This window comes from Somniosus microcephalus, unplaced genomic scaffold (assembly GCF_052327205.1).
Source record: "Somniosus microcephalus isolate GS21.2 unplaced genomic scaffold, FLI_Smic_1.0 unresolved_chr3, whole genome shotgun sequence".
Lineage (NCBI taxonomy): Eukaryota > Metazoa > Chordata > Chondrichthyes > Squaliformes > Somniosidae > Somniosus > Somniosus microcephalus.
In genome coordinates this window covers 18,604,392-18,618,663 of record NW_028225181.1, presented here as the reverse complement: position 1 = coordinate 18,618,663, position 14,272 = coordinate 18,604,392, and positions in this window count along the sequence as shown.

Genomic DNA, 14,272 nt, shown 5'->3' with positions numbered 1-14,272 from the left:
CTCTCACTCTCACACTCCCAATCTCTCTCTCTCTCTCACTCCCAGTCTCTCTCTCTCACACTCCCAATCTCTCTCTCTCTCACACTCCCAATCTCTCTCTCTCTCTCACTCCCAATCTCTCTCTCTCTCACACTCCCAATCTCTCTCTCTCTCTCACTCCCAATCTCTCTCTCTCTCACACTCCCAATCTCTCTCTCACACACTCCCAATCTCTCTCTCTCTCACACTCCCAATCTCTCTCTCTCTCACACTCCAAACTCTCTCTCACACTCCCAATCTCTCTCTCTCACACTCCCAATCTCTCTCTCTCACACTTCCAATCTCTCTGTCTCTCACACTCCCAATCTCTCTCTCTCTCTCACACTCCCAATCTCTCTCTCTCTCACACTCCCAACCTCTCTCTCTCTCACACTCCCAATCGCTCTCTCTCTCACACTCCCAATCTCTCTCTCTCTCTCACACTGCCAATCTCTCTCTCTCACACTCCCAATCTCTCTCTCTCACACTCCCAATCTCTCTCTCTCTCTCACACTGCCAATCTCTCTCTCTCTCTCAATCTCCCAATCTCTCTCTCTCTCACACTCCCAATCTCTCTCTCTCTCAAACTCCCAATCTCTCTCTCTCTCACACTCCCAATCTCTCTCTCACTCTCACACTCCCAGTCTCTCTCTCTCACACTGCCAATCTCTCTCTCTCTCACACTCCCAATCTCTCTCTCTCTCTCACTCCCAATCTCTCTCTCTCTCATACTCCCAAACTCTCTCTCACACTCCCAATCTCTCTCTCTCACACTCAATTCAATTCAATTCAATTCAATTCAATTCAATTCAATTCAATTCAATTCAAATGCTTTATTGGCATGAAAGTTTACAGAGAACCATATTGCCAAAGCTTACATAGCAAAAAGGTACAGTTTTCCAACATTCTGTAGGTGTCAATCGATTTGACATTTGTTGGGTACATACAATATTACTTTTAAACAATATTAATTTTAAACAGTCTTTGTACTTCATTTGGTACGCTCAATATTAATTTTAAACAGTCTTAATTTTAAACAGTCCTCAGGTTGTGACATATTGTTACATATTTGGCCCCAAGGTATGGTCTGTCTCCTTCTCCCAGGACTAATCTCAATTTTGACAGGTCATCCAATTCCTTGAAATCTGGGGTTGTTTGGCTTAGCTTGTTGAATAATATGTTTCTTGATGTGTTGAATTTTTCGCATTTTAGGAGGAAATGCATTTCTGTTTCAACCTCGCCGGCCAGACATTGATCGCATATTCTATTCTCTGTAGGCTGCCAGGATTTCTTGTATCTGCCTTTTTCAATTTCCAGTTGGTGGTCGCTTAGTCTGTACCTGGTGAGGGTCTGTCTCTGTTTTGTGTCTCTGATGGTCGTGAGGTAGTCTGCCAGTTTATATTCTCTTTTTAGGGCCCGGTAACATTCTAATCTGCTTTGGCTTTCGGTTATTTTGTTCCAATGTTCCAGGTAGGTTTCTTTGCATTGTTTAATGATTTGGTTCACTCGGATTGGTGTTTGGACGGCTGTGTTGGTCTGGGGCTGGTCAGGGTCCGGCTGAGTACTTAGTTTCAGTAGCAGCTGACTCAGGGGACTCTTTTCTGGGTTTAGCTCTTGGGTCTGAAAGGCTTTGAAATGAAGGGTGTCTGGGGAGCTAGATTTGAGGTGATTTAGGAAGTTTAGTGCTCGTTTTTGGATGTTTATTATCAGTGGGTATCTGCCTAGTTCGGCTCTGCATGCATTTGTTGGCGTTTTTCTTTGGGTGCGAAGGATGCTTCGGCAGAATTCTGCATGTAGGGCTTCTATTGTGTGTTTTTCCCATTTAGTGTAGCTTTGGTGATTTAGCGGGCCCCATACTTCACTACCGTACAGTGCAATGGGCAGGATTATGCTGTCAAATATTTTGAGCCAGATTTTGATTGGGATTTGGATGTTGTAGAATTTTCTTTTTATTGCATATAGGGCTCTTCGGGCTTTTTCTTTTAGTGCATTCACTGCTATGCTGAAGCTCCCTGATGCTGTAATAGTTAGACCAAGGTAGGTGTAGCTCATAGTGTGTCCTATAGTGGTATCACTGAGGGTAAACTGGTATTTGTTTTCCTGACATCTGGGCCTTTTTTGAAAAATCATGATGTTGGTTTTCTTTAGATTTACTGTTAGAGCCCAATTTTGGCAGTATTTGTCGAGTAGGTCTAGTTGTTGCTGTAATCCCTGTTCTGTGGGAGACAGCAGAACCAGGTCGTCCGCATAGAACAGGGATTTCACTTCTCCATCCAGGAGACGGAGACCTGGTGACTTGCTTTGCTCCAGCATGTCTGCTAATTCATTTATGTATATGTTGAACAGGGTCGGGCTCAAATTGCAGCCCTGCCGGACGCCTCTTCTCTGGGTGAAGAAATCGGTGCGTTTGTCTCCAATTTTGACCCCGCATTTGTTTTTCAGATACATTGATTTAATAAGGTCATAGACTTTGCCCCCTATTCCACACTGAAGAAGTTTATAATAGAGCCCTTCGTGCTATATAGAGTCAAAGGCTTTCTTGAAGTCGATGAAACAGGCGAATATTTTCCCATTTTTTGTTTGGTGTATATGTTTTTCAATGAGGGTGTGAAGGGTCTAGATATGGTCGGCGGTGCGGTGTTTTGGAAGAAAGCCTATTTGGTTTTTTCTGAGGATATTATGTTTGTTAAGAAAATCAAGTAATCTACTATTTAGAATACTGCAGAATAACTTCCCTAGACAACTGTTGACACAGATGCCGCGGTAGTTATTTGGGTCTGATTTGTTTCCACTTTTATATATGGGGGAGATTAGTCCTTGGCACCAGATATCGGGAAAACAGCCTGAACGTAATATGATGTTGAATAATTTGAGTACCGCACCCTGCATCTCCATATTGCTGAACTTGAGCATTTCATTTTTGATGTTGTCTGGGCCACAGGCTTTCTTTAGGTGGAGAGATTTTGTTTTTGTGGCCAGTTCTTTCCATGTGATTGGGGAGTCTAGAGGGTTTTGGTTGTCTTTAATTGTTGCTTCTAATGTGTGGAGTTTTTCTGTGACCTGATGTTGACTTGGGTTTGTTTCGTTTATTGGGATGTCTTTGTAGAGGTTTTCAAAATGTGTTCTCCAGATGTCGCCATCTTGGATTGGTAATGCTTGCAATTGTGTTGTACTCAGGTTATTCCACATTTCCCAGAATTGTTTTAGATTGGTGGAGTTTTCAATTTCTTCGAGTATTTTGTGGGTATAGTTTTGTGTTTTGTTCCTAATGGTGTGTTTATATCTTTTGAGGGTTTCATTGTATCTAGTACGTAGGTCCGGATTGTTTGGTTGGCGATGCTTTTGGTTTGATATTTTTCTCAGGTCTTTTCTGGCATTTTTGCATTCGTGGTCAAACCATTTCTTATTTTTATTTTGTCTTTTGTGACGCTTCCTCTTCTGTTTCACAAGGTCAGCTTTTACAGCTGCCTCATGGAAGATCATATTTATATCCTCTATGGCCATGTTTACACCATCTCTAGTGATCTCGTATGGGTTTTCTTTAAATTTTGATATTTTACTTGTGAGATCAGGTGACTTTAGTGCTGTGATGAATTTTTCTCCACTGTCTGGGGCCCATCTGTATGTCTGGTTTATTTTATGGAGCTTACTGGGTTCCTTTTTTGTGTCTGTAGTTTGGGCAGAAAGTTTAAGGTACATATTTATTTGGTTATGGTCTGAGAGGGGGGATTGCTGCCTGACAGTGAATGAGTTGATATCGCAGGGGTCCAGGTCAGTGATTGTATAGTCCACCACACTAGACCCAAGAGTTGAGGAGTATGTGAGTCTCCCTAGGGAGTCCCCTCTGAACCTACCGTTAACTATGTACAGGCCTAAGGCTCGGCAGAGTTGCACTACCTCCCTACCGCTTTTATTTATTTCACGATCAAGGTTGTTCCGATTTGCGATGGCTGGTGTGACATCTAAAGGGGTCTGGCCAAACACATGGTTGTTTCCCTGTGGGTCTATGAAGTCAGGTTCACAACCGGTCCTTGCATTTAGGTCCCCACATATTATCACCTTTCCTTGGGCGTGGAAATGGCTGATTTCCATGTGGAGAGTATCAAATAACTCCTCTTCGAAATATGGCGATTCTATTGGAGGTATGTAGATCGCACATAAGTAAACATCTTTTTTTGCTATTCCTATATTTTTATCTAGTTTTAGCCATACGTGTGATTTTCCCTGTTTTACCGGTGAGATGTGTTTGTCCAGTTCTCCCTTATACCACACCAATATTCCCCCGGAGGTTCTGCCCTTGCGTGTTTTAGTGTTCTTTACTGAGGGCACAATGATTTCATGGTACATTGGAGGACAGTGGGTCGGCATGTCCTTTTGGCACCATGTTTCTGTTAACACAATTATATCAATGTCTTTTATAGCTTTTAGGAATTCAGGGTCTGTACTCTTCATCCCAAAAGTTGAGGAGCGGAGGCCCTGGATATTCCAGCAGCTTATGTGGAAAGAACGCATTTATATAGTTAAAAAAAAACGAAATAAAATGGACCTATTTTGTGGGATGAGTGTGGAAACACTATTTTCTATAATGCTAAATGATGATTTAGTATAAATTTCATGAGGCATGCACATATAGCTATCTAATAATAGTAATAATACTGATAAGATAACAATAATGATAATGATAAATAACAATATTAATAATTTAGTGCATTCCTCTCCGGCTTTCTATCAGGCTGTTCATCATCGTCATGATCTTTCTCAGTTCTTGGTCTACAGTCTGTGGTCTAGAGGGGGGTCTTGGGTCAGGTATAAAAGCACGGTTCTGTTGTTGGTTTTGTATAGGGGGGTGGGGGACATTGGTGGTCCTGTTTGGGTTTGGGCTCCCAATGGTAGAGGGGGTGGGAGGGCTGCGTCTTTTGGCAGTGTTTATGAGGTTTCTTGCGAAGACCCACATCCGCTGTTTGAGTAGATGTATTTCGTCATAGAGGTCCCTTGTGTTGATGTTTGGATGATGGGCCAGGGAGACGTTGGGGAAGACAGAACATCTCGTGTCGATCTCCCTGTTGGTGTTGTGGATTATATAGGCTGGGGTGTCTCGGGGAATTCCCTGCTGGCCTTTTCCGCCATCCTGGCAGTGCCTTCCTGTAGGGTGCGTAGGTCATTCGTGCCTGTGTGGATCACAATCCATTTGGGGCTTCCAAGGGATTCTTTGTTCAGGATCTTCATTGCTTGGTCTGTGTTGCTGCACCATTTTTTCAGGACTTGATGGTCTGGGAACAGCCTCTGGGGGTCCAGAAACTTTCCGTTGGAGTCGGTCAGCAGGACCGCCTGAGGGGCTGGTTTTTCAGACTGGGTAACAGTAGTCTGGGTAGGACTTGCCTGGTGGCTGGTTGTTGGCTGGGTTTCTGGGATATGTTGTGTGGCAGGAGCGGGGTTTGGGGCTTTCGGTGTGTCCTCGTTTGGGGGGGTATCTGACGGTTTTTGTGTTCCTGTGTGTGAGGACTGGGTAGCAGTAGTCTGGGCATGACTCGACTGAGGGCTGGTTGTTGGCTGGGTTTCTGGGCTAGGTTGTGTGGTAAGAGCGGGGTTTGTGGCTTTCGGTGTGTCTTCGTGTGGGGTGGCATCCGGCGGGTTCTGTGTCCTTGTGTGTGTTGTTTTTGTGTCCTCAGGTTTTTGGACCTTAAGAGGTTTGTGTTGCCTGCTGAGCCTTTCTACGGTCTCCTTCGTTTTGTTTAGTTGAGTACGGAGTTCTTTGATCTCATTTCTTTGCTCCTCTATGGTCTTTCTCAGCTTGTGGATGGTGGACTCGTGTTCCGTTTTTAGCTGTTTGAATTCCTCCTTCAAATTCTTGGCCAGTGTTTCTCTGTATTCGTTGAAATCAAGTTCTAGTTTGGCCAGATTCTCTTTCATCATTTTGTTTTCGTTGAGAGGTGTGGGGGGGGTGGAGATGGACAGGGAGGTGTTTTCCTCTGCTGGTCTCTCTTCTTCTTCCTCCACTTGGCTCTCATCATCCTCTGTTCGACTCTCTTTTGCTTCCTGTCCATTGGTCCTCTTTGTGTCTGCCTTAGTTTTCAACTGGGGGAATTCCTTTTCGAAGGAGTCCAGATTTTCCACATTCCCCTGCATCATGATCTTTCTATTTTTGTTGTAGTAGCTTATGGTTAGCAGGGGGTCATCTTTATCTAGGTTTCCATCTTTACATATTTTCAGTCTGCCTCCACTGCCAATACCTTCACTGGAGACGTATGCGTAGTGTTTTTGTAAAGTCTCCTTCCAGGAGGTGACGTATTCGGTGTAGAATATAAGGTTGTTCTTCAGCTTAGTCCCTTTGTGTGTGGTATAGTCAACGTAGAGGATCTCTGGGTTATTTTTTAGTGTTGTGTACTTGTATTTTTCCTTTGCTTTATTTTTTATGCATTGCTCAGGATATATCATTTCCCTGCTCATTGTAGTCGTTTGTTTTTTGTCTCAGATAGATAACTTTTTTTTTTTCTCTTTTTTGTGTCGTGTTCCACCGTAGCCCACTTTTAGGTCCAAAATTGGGAGTTTTTCAGGGGTTCATCTTTGATATAGCTGCTCTTAAAGGTTTATCTTTCTCTTTCCCTCACAGGCTCTTGGTTCGGGTAGTTTATCGTTTCTCTCGGGTTTCTATTCCTTTTCCTCGCGGGTTTGTTGTTCTTTTTTCAGGTTTTTTTCGAACTAAATTTAAATAAAATTAAACTTTTTCCGAACTAACTTTAACTAAAATGAAACTTAGGTAGAATTAGGTTAAACTTATTTCTCCGTTTTTTTTTCCTCTTCCGACTCTCTCACTCGCTCTCCGGGTCTCGGACTCGCTCTCTCTCTCCGTGCTCCAAACTCGTCCACTCTCCGTGCCCCGGACTCATTCGCTTTCCGCGCTCTGGGCGGATCTCCTCGCGTCGTCGTTTCGGTCTCAGGCCCCCGGGTTTTTTGACTCACCAGGCTGTTTTCTGCCCTGGCCTCCCGGTCTCCATTCCCGCGGTCTCTGGGCCTCGCGGTCTCGGCTTCACCCTCCCCAGGCCTCTTACTCGTTTTCCCGGTTCGGGCCGCTCCTCCCGTTCTCCGACCTCGCGGTCTCGGGTTCACCCTCCCCAGGCCTCTTACTCGTTTTCCCGGTTCGGGCCGCTCCTCCCGTTCTCCGACCTCGCGGTCTCGGGTTCACCCTCCCCAGGCCTCTTACTCGTTTTCCCGGTTCGGGCCGCTCCTCCCGTTCTCCGACCTCACGGTCTCGTGTTCACCCTCCCCAGGCCTCTTACTCGTTTTCCCGGTTCGGGCCGCTCCTCCCGGTCTCCGATCCCGCGGTCACTGGGCCTCGCGTTCTCGGGTTCACCCTCCCCAGGCCTCTTACTTACTGTCCTGGTTCAGGCTGCTCCTCCCGGTCTCCGGTCTCGCGGTTCAGGCCTCTGTTTCTCTCTCTCTCTCCAGCTTTCTCTGTCTCTCTCTCGCCCGCTTTCCGTCTCTCTCTCTCACACTCCCAATCTCTCTCTCTCACATACTCCCAATCTCTCTCTCACACTCCCAATCTCTCTCTCTCACACTCCCAATCTCTCTCTCTCTCACACTCCCAATCACTCTGTCTCTCACACTCCCAATCTCTCTCTCTCACACTCCCAATCTCTCTCTCTCTCACACTCCCAATCTCTCTCTCTCTCACACTCCCAATCTCTCTCTCTCTCACACTCCCAATCTCTCTCTCTCACACTCCCAGTCTCTCTCTCTCACTCTCCCAATCTGTCTCTCTCACACACTCCCAATCTCTCTCTCTCACTCCCAGTCTCTCTCTCACACTCCCAATCTCTCTCTCTCTCACACTCCCAATCTCTCTCTCTCTCACACTCCCAATCTCTCTCTCTCACACTCCCAATCTCTCTCTCTCACTCCCAGTCTCTCTCTCTCACACTCCCAATCTCTCTCTCTCACTCCCAATCTCTCTCTCTCTCACACTCCCAATCTGTCTCTCTCACTCCCAGTCTCTCTCTCTCTCACTCCCAGTCTCTCTCTCTCACACTCCCAATCTCTCTCTCACACTCCCAATCTCTCTCTCTCACACTCCCAGTCTCTCTCTCAATTCAATTCAATTCAAATCACTTTATTCGCATGATAAGGTACATCTTATGTTGCCAAAGCATCAAAATACATTTATGGTTGAACAGATAAATGCAGATCTATTCATACAGTGTATAAACAGCTTTTTCCCTGAGTGTATAAATATACATTTGCATAATTTATATATACTCTTTTCTTAGCTTTACTGGTTGTCCCTCTGTTTATGGCAAGCTGTAACATAGTGTGCCGCTAGTGTTACACAGTTTCTCTCTTCCCCTAGTAGGTATGGGAGTTTTTGGTCGTCATTCAGATTTCTGAATTCAGGGCATATTTGTGAGAATTTTTGGTAGAAATTCTCCCTGATGCCCTGATATTTTCCACAGGCTGTGAGGAAGTGCATCTCTGTCTCCACCACTCCCTGACTGCAGTGAGAGCATATCCTGTCCTCTCTTGGTAGCCTGGTCTGCCTGTGTCTGCCTTTTTCGATCGCGAGGCTATGTTCACTAAGTCTGTACCGTGTCAAGGTTTTTCTCAGTTTGTTATCCTTTACCAAGGTCAGGTACTCAGCCATGTTGTATTGTCTGTTTAGGGCCAAGTAGCAATTGAGTTTGCTTTGGGTTTTTGTTGTTTCTGCCCAATATGACAGGTATTTTTCCTTTTGCTTAGTGACAATTGTGTTGGGTTGAATTCTTTGTGTTACGATGTCACTGTCCTGGGGCTGGCTATTGTTAGTAGTGTTACTGGTTGCTTCACTGAGTCCCAGGACTAGTTGACTGAGGGTGTTCTTTTTTATGGTCCTCTCTTGGCATTTCAAGGCTTCGTAATGATAGCAGTGGGGGTTGCTCATTTTTAGGTGTTTCCAAAATTTGGTGGCTCTTTTTTGGATAGTTATTATTAGTGGAAATTGGTCTAGTTCTGCCCTGCATGCATTGTTTATGGTTTTCCTTTGAGTCCTGAGGATACTTATACAGAATTCTGCATGTAGGATCTCAATTGGGTGTTTGTCCCATTTTGCAAAATCTTGTTGTGTTAGCGGTCCCCAAACTTCACTGCCATAGAGTGCAATTGGTTCAATTACTGATTTGAAAATTTTGAGCCAAATGTTAATTGGGATTTCTATTTGGATTGATCTTTAATGGCATAGAAAGCCCTTCTAGCTTTCTCTTTCAGTTCATTCACCGCCAGTTTGAAATTTCCCGTAGAGCTGATTTTTATGCCCAAGTATGTGTAGTTAGTGGTTTGTTCGATTTTAGTTGTTCCTAGTGTGAGATTTATTTTGGGTCCCTGATGTCTGGATCTTTGCTGGAACACGAGGACTTTGGTTTTTTGGAGGTTTATTGTCAGGGCCCAGGTCTGACAGACCGACTCCAGCAGATCCAGCAGATCCCAGTCTCTCTCTCTCTCACACACCCAATCTCTCTCTCTCACACTGCCAATCTCTCTCTCTCTCACTCCCAATCTCTCTCTCTCTCACACACCCAATCTCTGTCTCTCACTCCAGTCTCTCTCTCTCTCTCTCACTCCCAGTCTCTCTCTCTCTCTCTCACTCCCAATCTCTCTCTCTCGCACTCCCAATCTCTCTCTCACACTCCCAATCTCTCTCTCTCTCACACTCCCAATCTCTCTCTCACACTCCCAATCTCTCTCTCTCTCTCACTCCCAATCTCTCACACACCCAATCTCTCTCTCTCTCACTCCCAGTCGCTCTCTCTCTCTCACACTCCCAATCTCTCTCTCTCACACTCCCAATCTCTCTCTCACACTCCCAATCTCTCTCTCTCTCACACTCCCAATCTCTCTCACTCTCGCACTCCCAATCTCTCTCACTCACACTCCCAATCTCTCTGTCTCTCACACTCCCAATCTCTCTCTCTCTCACACTTCCAATCTCTCTCTCTCTCTCACACTCCCAATCCCTCTCTCTCACACACTCCCAATCTCTCTCTCTCTCACACTCCCAATCTCTCTCTCTCTCACACTCCCAATCTCTCTCTCTCTGACACTCCCAATCTCTCTCTCTCTCACACTCCTAATCACTCTCTCTCTCACACTCCCAATCTCACTCTCTCTCACACTCCCAATCTCTCTCTCTCTGACACTCCCAATCTCTCGCTCTCTCACACTCCCAATCTCTCTCTCTCTCCCACTCCCAATCTCTCTCTCCCTCACACTCCCAATCTCTCTCTCTCACACTCCCAATCTCTCTCTCACACTCCCAATCTCTCTCTCTCTGTCACACTCCCAATCTCTCTCTCTCTCACACTTCCAATCTCTCTCTCTCTCACACTCCCAACCTCTCTCTCTCACACTCCCAATCTCTTTCTCTCACACTCCCAATCTCTCTCTCACAGACCCAATCTCTCTCTCTCTCACACTCCCAATCTCCCTCTCTCTCTCTCACACTTCCAATCTCTCTCTCTCTCACACTCCCAATCTCTCTCTCTCACACTCCCAATCTCTCTCTCTCACACTCCCAATCTCTCTCTCACAGACCCAATCTCTCTCTCTCTCACACTTCCAATCTCTCTCTCTCTCACACTCCCAATCTCTCTCTCTCACACTCCCAATCTCTCTCTCTCACATTCCAATCTCTCTCTCTCTCTCTCACACTCCCAATCTCTCTCTCTCACACTCCCAGTCTCTCTCTCTCACACTCCCAATCTCTCTCTCTCTCACACTACCAATCTCTCTCTCTCACACGCCCAATCTCTCTCTCTCTCACACTCCCAATCTCTCTCTCTCTTACACTCCCAGTCTCTCTCTCTCACACTCCCAATCAATTCAATTCAATTTTTTCAATTCAAATGCTTTATTGGCATGAAAGTTTACAGGGAACCATATTACCAAAGCTTACATAACAAAAAGTACAGTTTTCCAACATTCTGTAGGTGTCAAACAATTTTGACCTTCATTGGGTACAGACAATATTAATTTAAACAGTCGTTGACCCTCGTTGGGTACATTCAGTATTAATTTTTAAACAGTCGTTGGGTACATTCGGTATTGATTTAAACATTATTAATGTTTATATATGCTATGAGTGTGCTCGTTAGTCCCTCACTTTTCCTCAGGTTGTGACATGTTGTTACATATTGGGCACCAAGGTATGGTCTGTCTCCTTCTCCCAGGGCTAATCTTAATTTTGACAGGTCATCCAATTCTTTGAAATCTGGGGTTGTTTGGCTGAGCTTGTCAAAATATATGTTTCTTGTTTTGTTGAATTTTCGCATTTTAGGAGGAAGTGCATCTCTGTCTCAGCCTCGCCGGCCAGACATTGATCACATATTCTATTCTCTCTAGGCTGCCAGGATTTCTTGTATCTTCCTTTTTCAATTGCCAGTTGGTGGTCGCTTAGTCTGTACCTGGTGAGGGTCTGTCTCTGTTTTGTGTCTCTGATGGTCGAGAGATAGTCTGCCAGTTTATATTCTCTTTTTAGGGCCCGGTAACATTCTAATCTGCTTTGGCTTTTGATTATTTTGTTCCAATGTTCCAGGTAGGTTTCTTTGCATTGTTAATGATTTGGTTCACTCGGATTGGTGTTTGGAAGGCAGTGTTGGTCTGGGACTGGTCAGGGTCCGGCTGAGTAGGAGTACTTAATCTCTTAATCTTAATATCTCTCTCTCTCTCACACTCCCAATCTCTCTCTCTCTCACACTCCCAGTCTCTCTCTCTCTCACACTCCCAGTCTCTCTCTCTCTCTCTCTCTCTCTCTCCCAATCTCTCTCTCTCTCACACTCCCAATCTCTCTCTCTCTCACACTCCCAATCTCTCTCTCTCACACTCCCAATCTCTCTCTTTCTCTCTCCTTCCCTCTCTCTCTCTCTCTCTGTCCTTCCCTCTCTCTCTCTGTCTCTCTCTCCTTCCCTCTCTCTCACTCTCTCCTTCCCTCTCTCTCTCTCCTTCCCTCTGCCTCCCCTCTCTCCCTCCCTCTCTCCCCCTCTCCTCCCTCCCCCTCTCCTCCCTCCCCCCCTTCTCCCCCTCCCTTCCCTACCCCCTTCCTCCCCCCCTCCCCTCTCCCCCTCCCCTCTCCCCATCCCCTCTCCCCCCTCCAGCTCCCCCCTTCCCTCCCTCCCCCTCCCTCCTTCCCTCCCCTCCCCCTTCCTCCCCCCTTCCTCCCCCTTCCCTTCTGCCCCCTTCCCCTTCCTCCCCCTTCCCCCCAGTCGCTCTCTCTCTTCCCCCCCACAGTCTCTCTCTCTCTCTCTCTTCCCCCCAGTCGCTTGCTCTCTCTCTTCCCCCCCCAGTCTCTCGCTCTCTTCCCCCCCAGTCGCTCTCTCTCTTCCCCCCCCAGTCACAGTCAGTCTCCCCGTCTCTCGCTCTCTCTCTTCCCCCCCAGTCACTCTCTCTCTTCCCCCCAGTCGCTCTCTCTCTTCCCCACCAGTCGCTCTCTCTCTTCCCCCCAGTCGCTCTCTCTCTTCCCCCCCGGTCACTCTCTCTCTTCCCCCCCAGTCGCTCTCTCTCTTCCCCCCACCACAGACGCTCCCTCTCTCTCTTCCAACAACAACATGCCCTCAAAAAAGCCTCGGCACCACCGGGCACCCCCAGCTAGTCTATATATATAAAAGACCTCTTCTGTCTGTCTGTCTGTCTGCCTGTCTGTCTGTCTGTCTCTCTGTTCTCTATACGTTCGAATGTTATAGAGCGTACCTACACGCGTGTCACAGCAAAAGAAAGCTTACCATTACGGACCAGTCATAGGCATATTTACTTTTCCGTCAAACAAAAATCGTGCCCACGGTATCCAAAAAACGTTCAAAATTCCGCTCATTAAATGGGAAAAGCTCCGCTCATTTGCTCATTAGCATTGAGTGATGTGGAGGTTGACCAATCATGCGGTCGAGCGACCTGACAGTTGACCGACGGTTGACCAATCGCTGTGTCACGGGGCCGGGTTCATTGCGCGTGCGGGCGGGCCATCCTACAGTTGAGTGTTGAGTGACTTGACGATTGACCAATCCTACAGTTCAGTGACCTGACGGTTGACCAATCGGTGCATGTGTGGGCGGGCCTTATCATTCTGAACCGAGGTGAGTGGCCGACATCTCGATTCTTCACGATTTTTTTCCCCACACTTTCTGTGTGTTAGGGAACTAAGGACAATAACAATTTATTTGAGTTTTAAATTGTATTTAGCAACATTAGGAAATGACGTGATCCCCTGCCCTTCGCCCGGAGGCTCTCCTACTTTGACGGCCATTTCGAGCGTCTGTGATGGCGCCGGGCGCAGCCTAGCAGCCCGGGAAGCCTGGGCCTTGAGTTGCGGGCCGTGCCAGGAGCCGCCGCGCACAAAACTTCCCCGCGGCGTCAACAGCCCCGCCCCAGAGCCCGACCCAAAGCCACCAGGTCACCGGCTGCGGCGGGCCGTGCCGGGAGCTGCCGCACACAAAACTTCCCCGCGGTGTCAACAGCCCCGCCCGAGAGCCCGAACCAAAGCCACCAGGTCACAGGCCGCGGAGGGCCGTGCCGGGAGCTGCTGCGCACAAACTTCCCCGCGGCATCAACAGCCCCGCCCCAGAGCCCGGCCCAAAACCACCAGGTGAGCGGACGCGTCGGCCCAGTCTCTCTCTCTCTCTCACACTCCCAATCTCTCTCTCTCAAACTCCCAATCTCTCTCTCACACTCCAATCTCTCTCTCTCTCTCACACTCCCAATCTCTCTCTCTCCCACTCCCAATCTCTCTCTCACACTCCCAATCTCTCTCTCTCTCTCACACTCCCAATCTCTCTCTCTCCCACTCCGAATCTCTCTCTCTCTCTCTCACACTCCCAATCTCTCTCTCTCTCTCTCACACTCCCAATCTCTCTCTCTCACACTCCCAATCTCTTTCTCTCACACTCCCAATCTCTCTCTCACACTCCCAATCTCTCTCTCTCTCTCACACTCCCAATCTCTCTCTCTCTCTCGCACACTCCAATCTCTCTCTCTCTCTCTCACACTCCCAATCTCTCTCTCTCTCACACTCCCAATCTCTCTTTCTCTCACACTCCCAATCTCTCTCTCTCTCACACTCCCAATCTCTCTCTCTCTCACACTCCCAATCTCTCTCTCTCTCTCTCTCTCACTCCCAATCTCTATCTCTCTCACACTCCCAATCTCTTTCTCTCTCTCACTCCCAATCTCTCTCTCTCACTCGCAATCTGTCTCTATCTCACACTCCCAAACTCTCTCTCTCACACTCCCAATCTCTCTC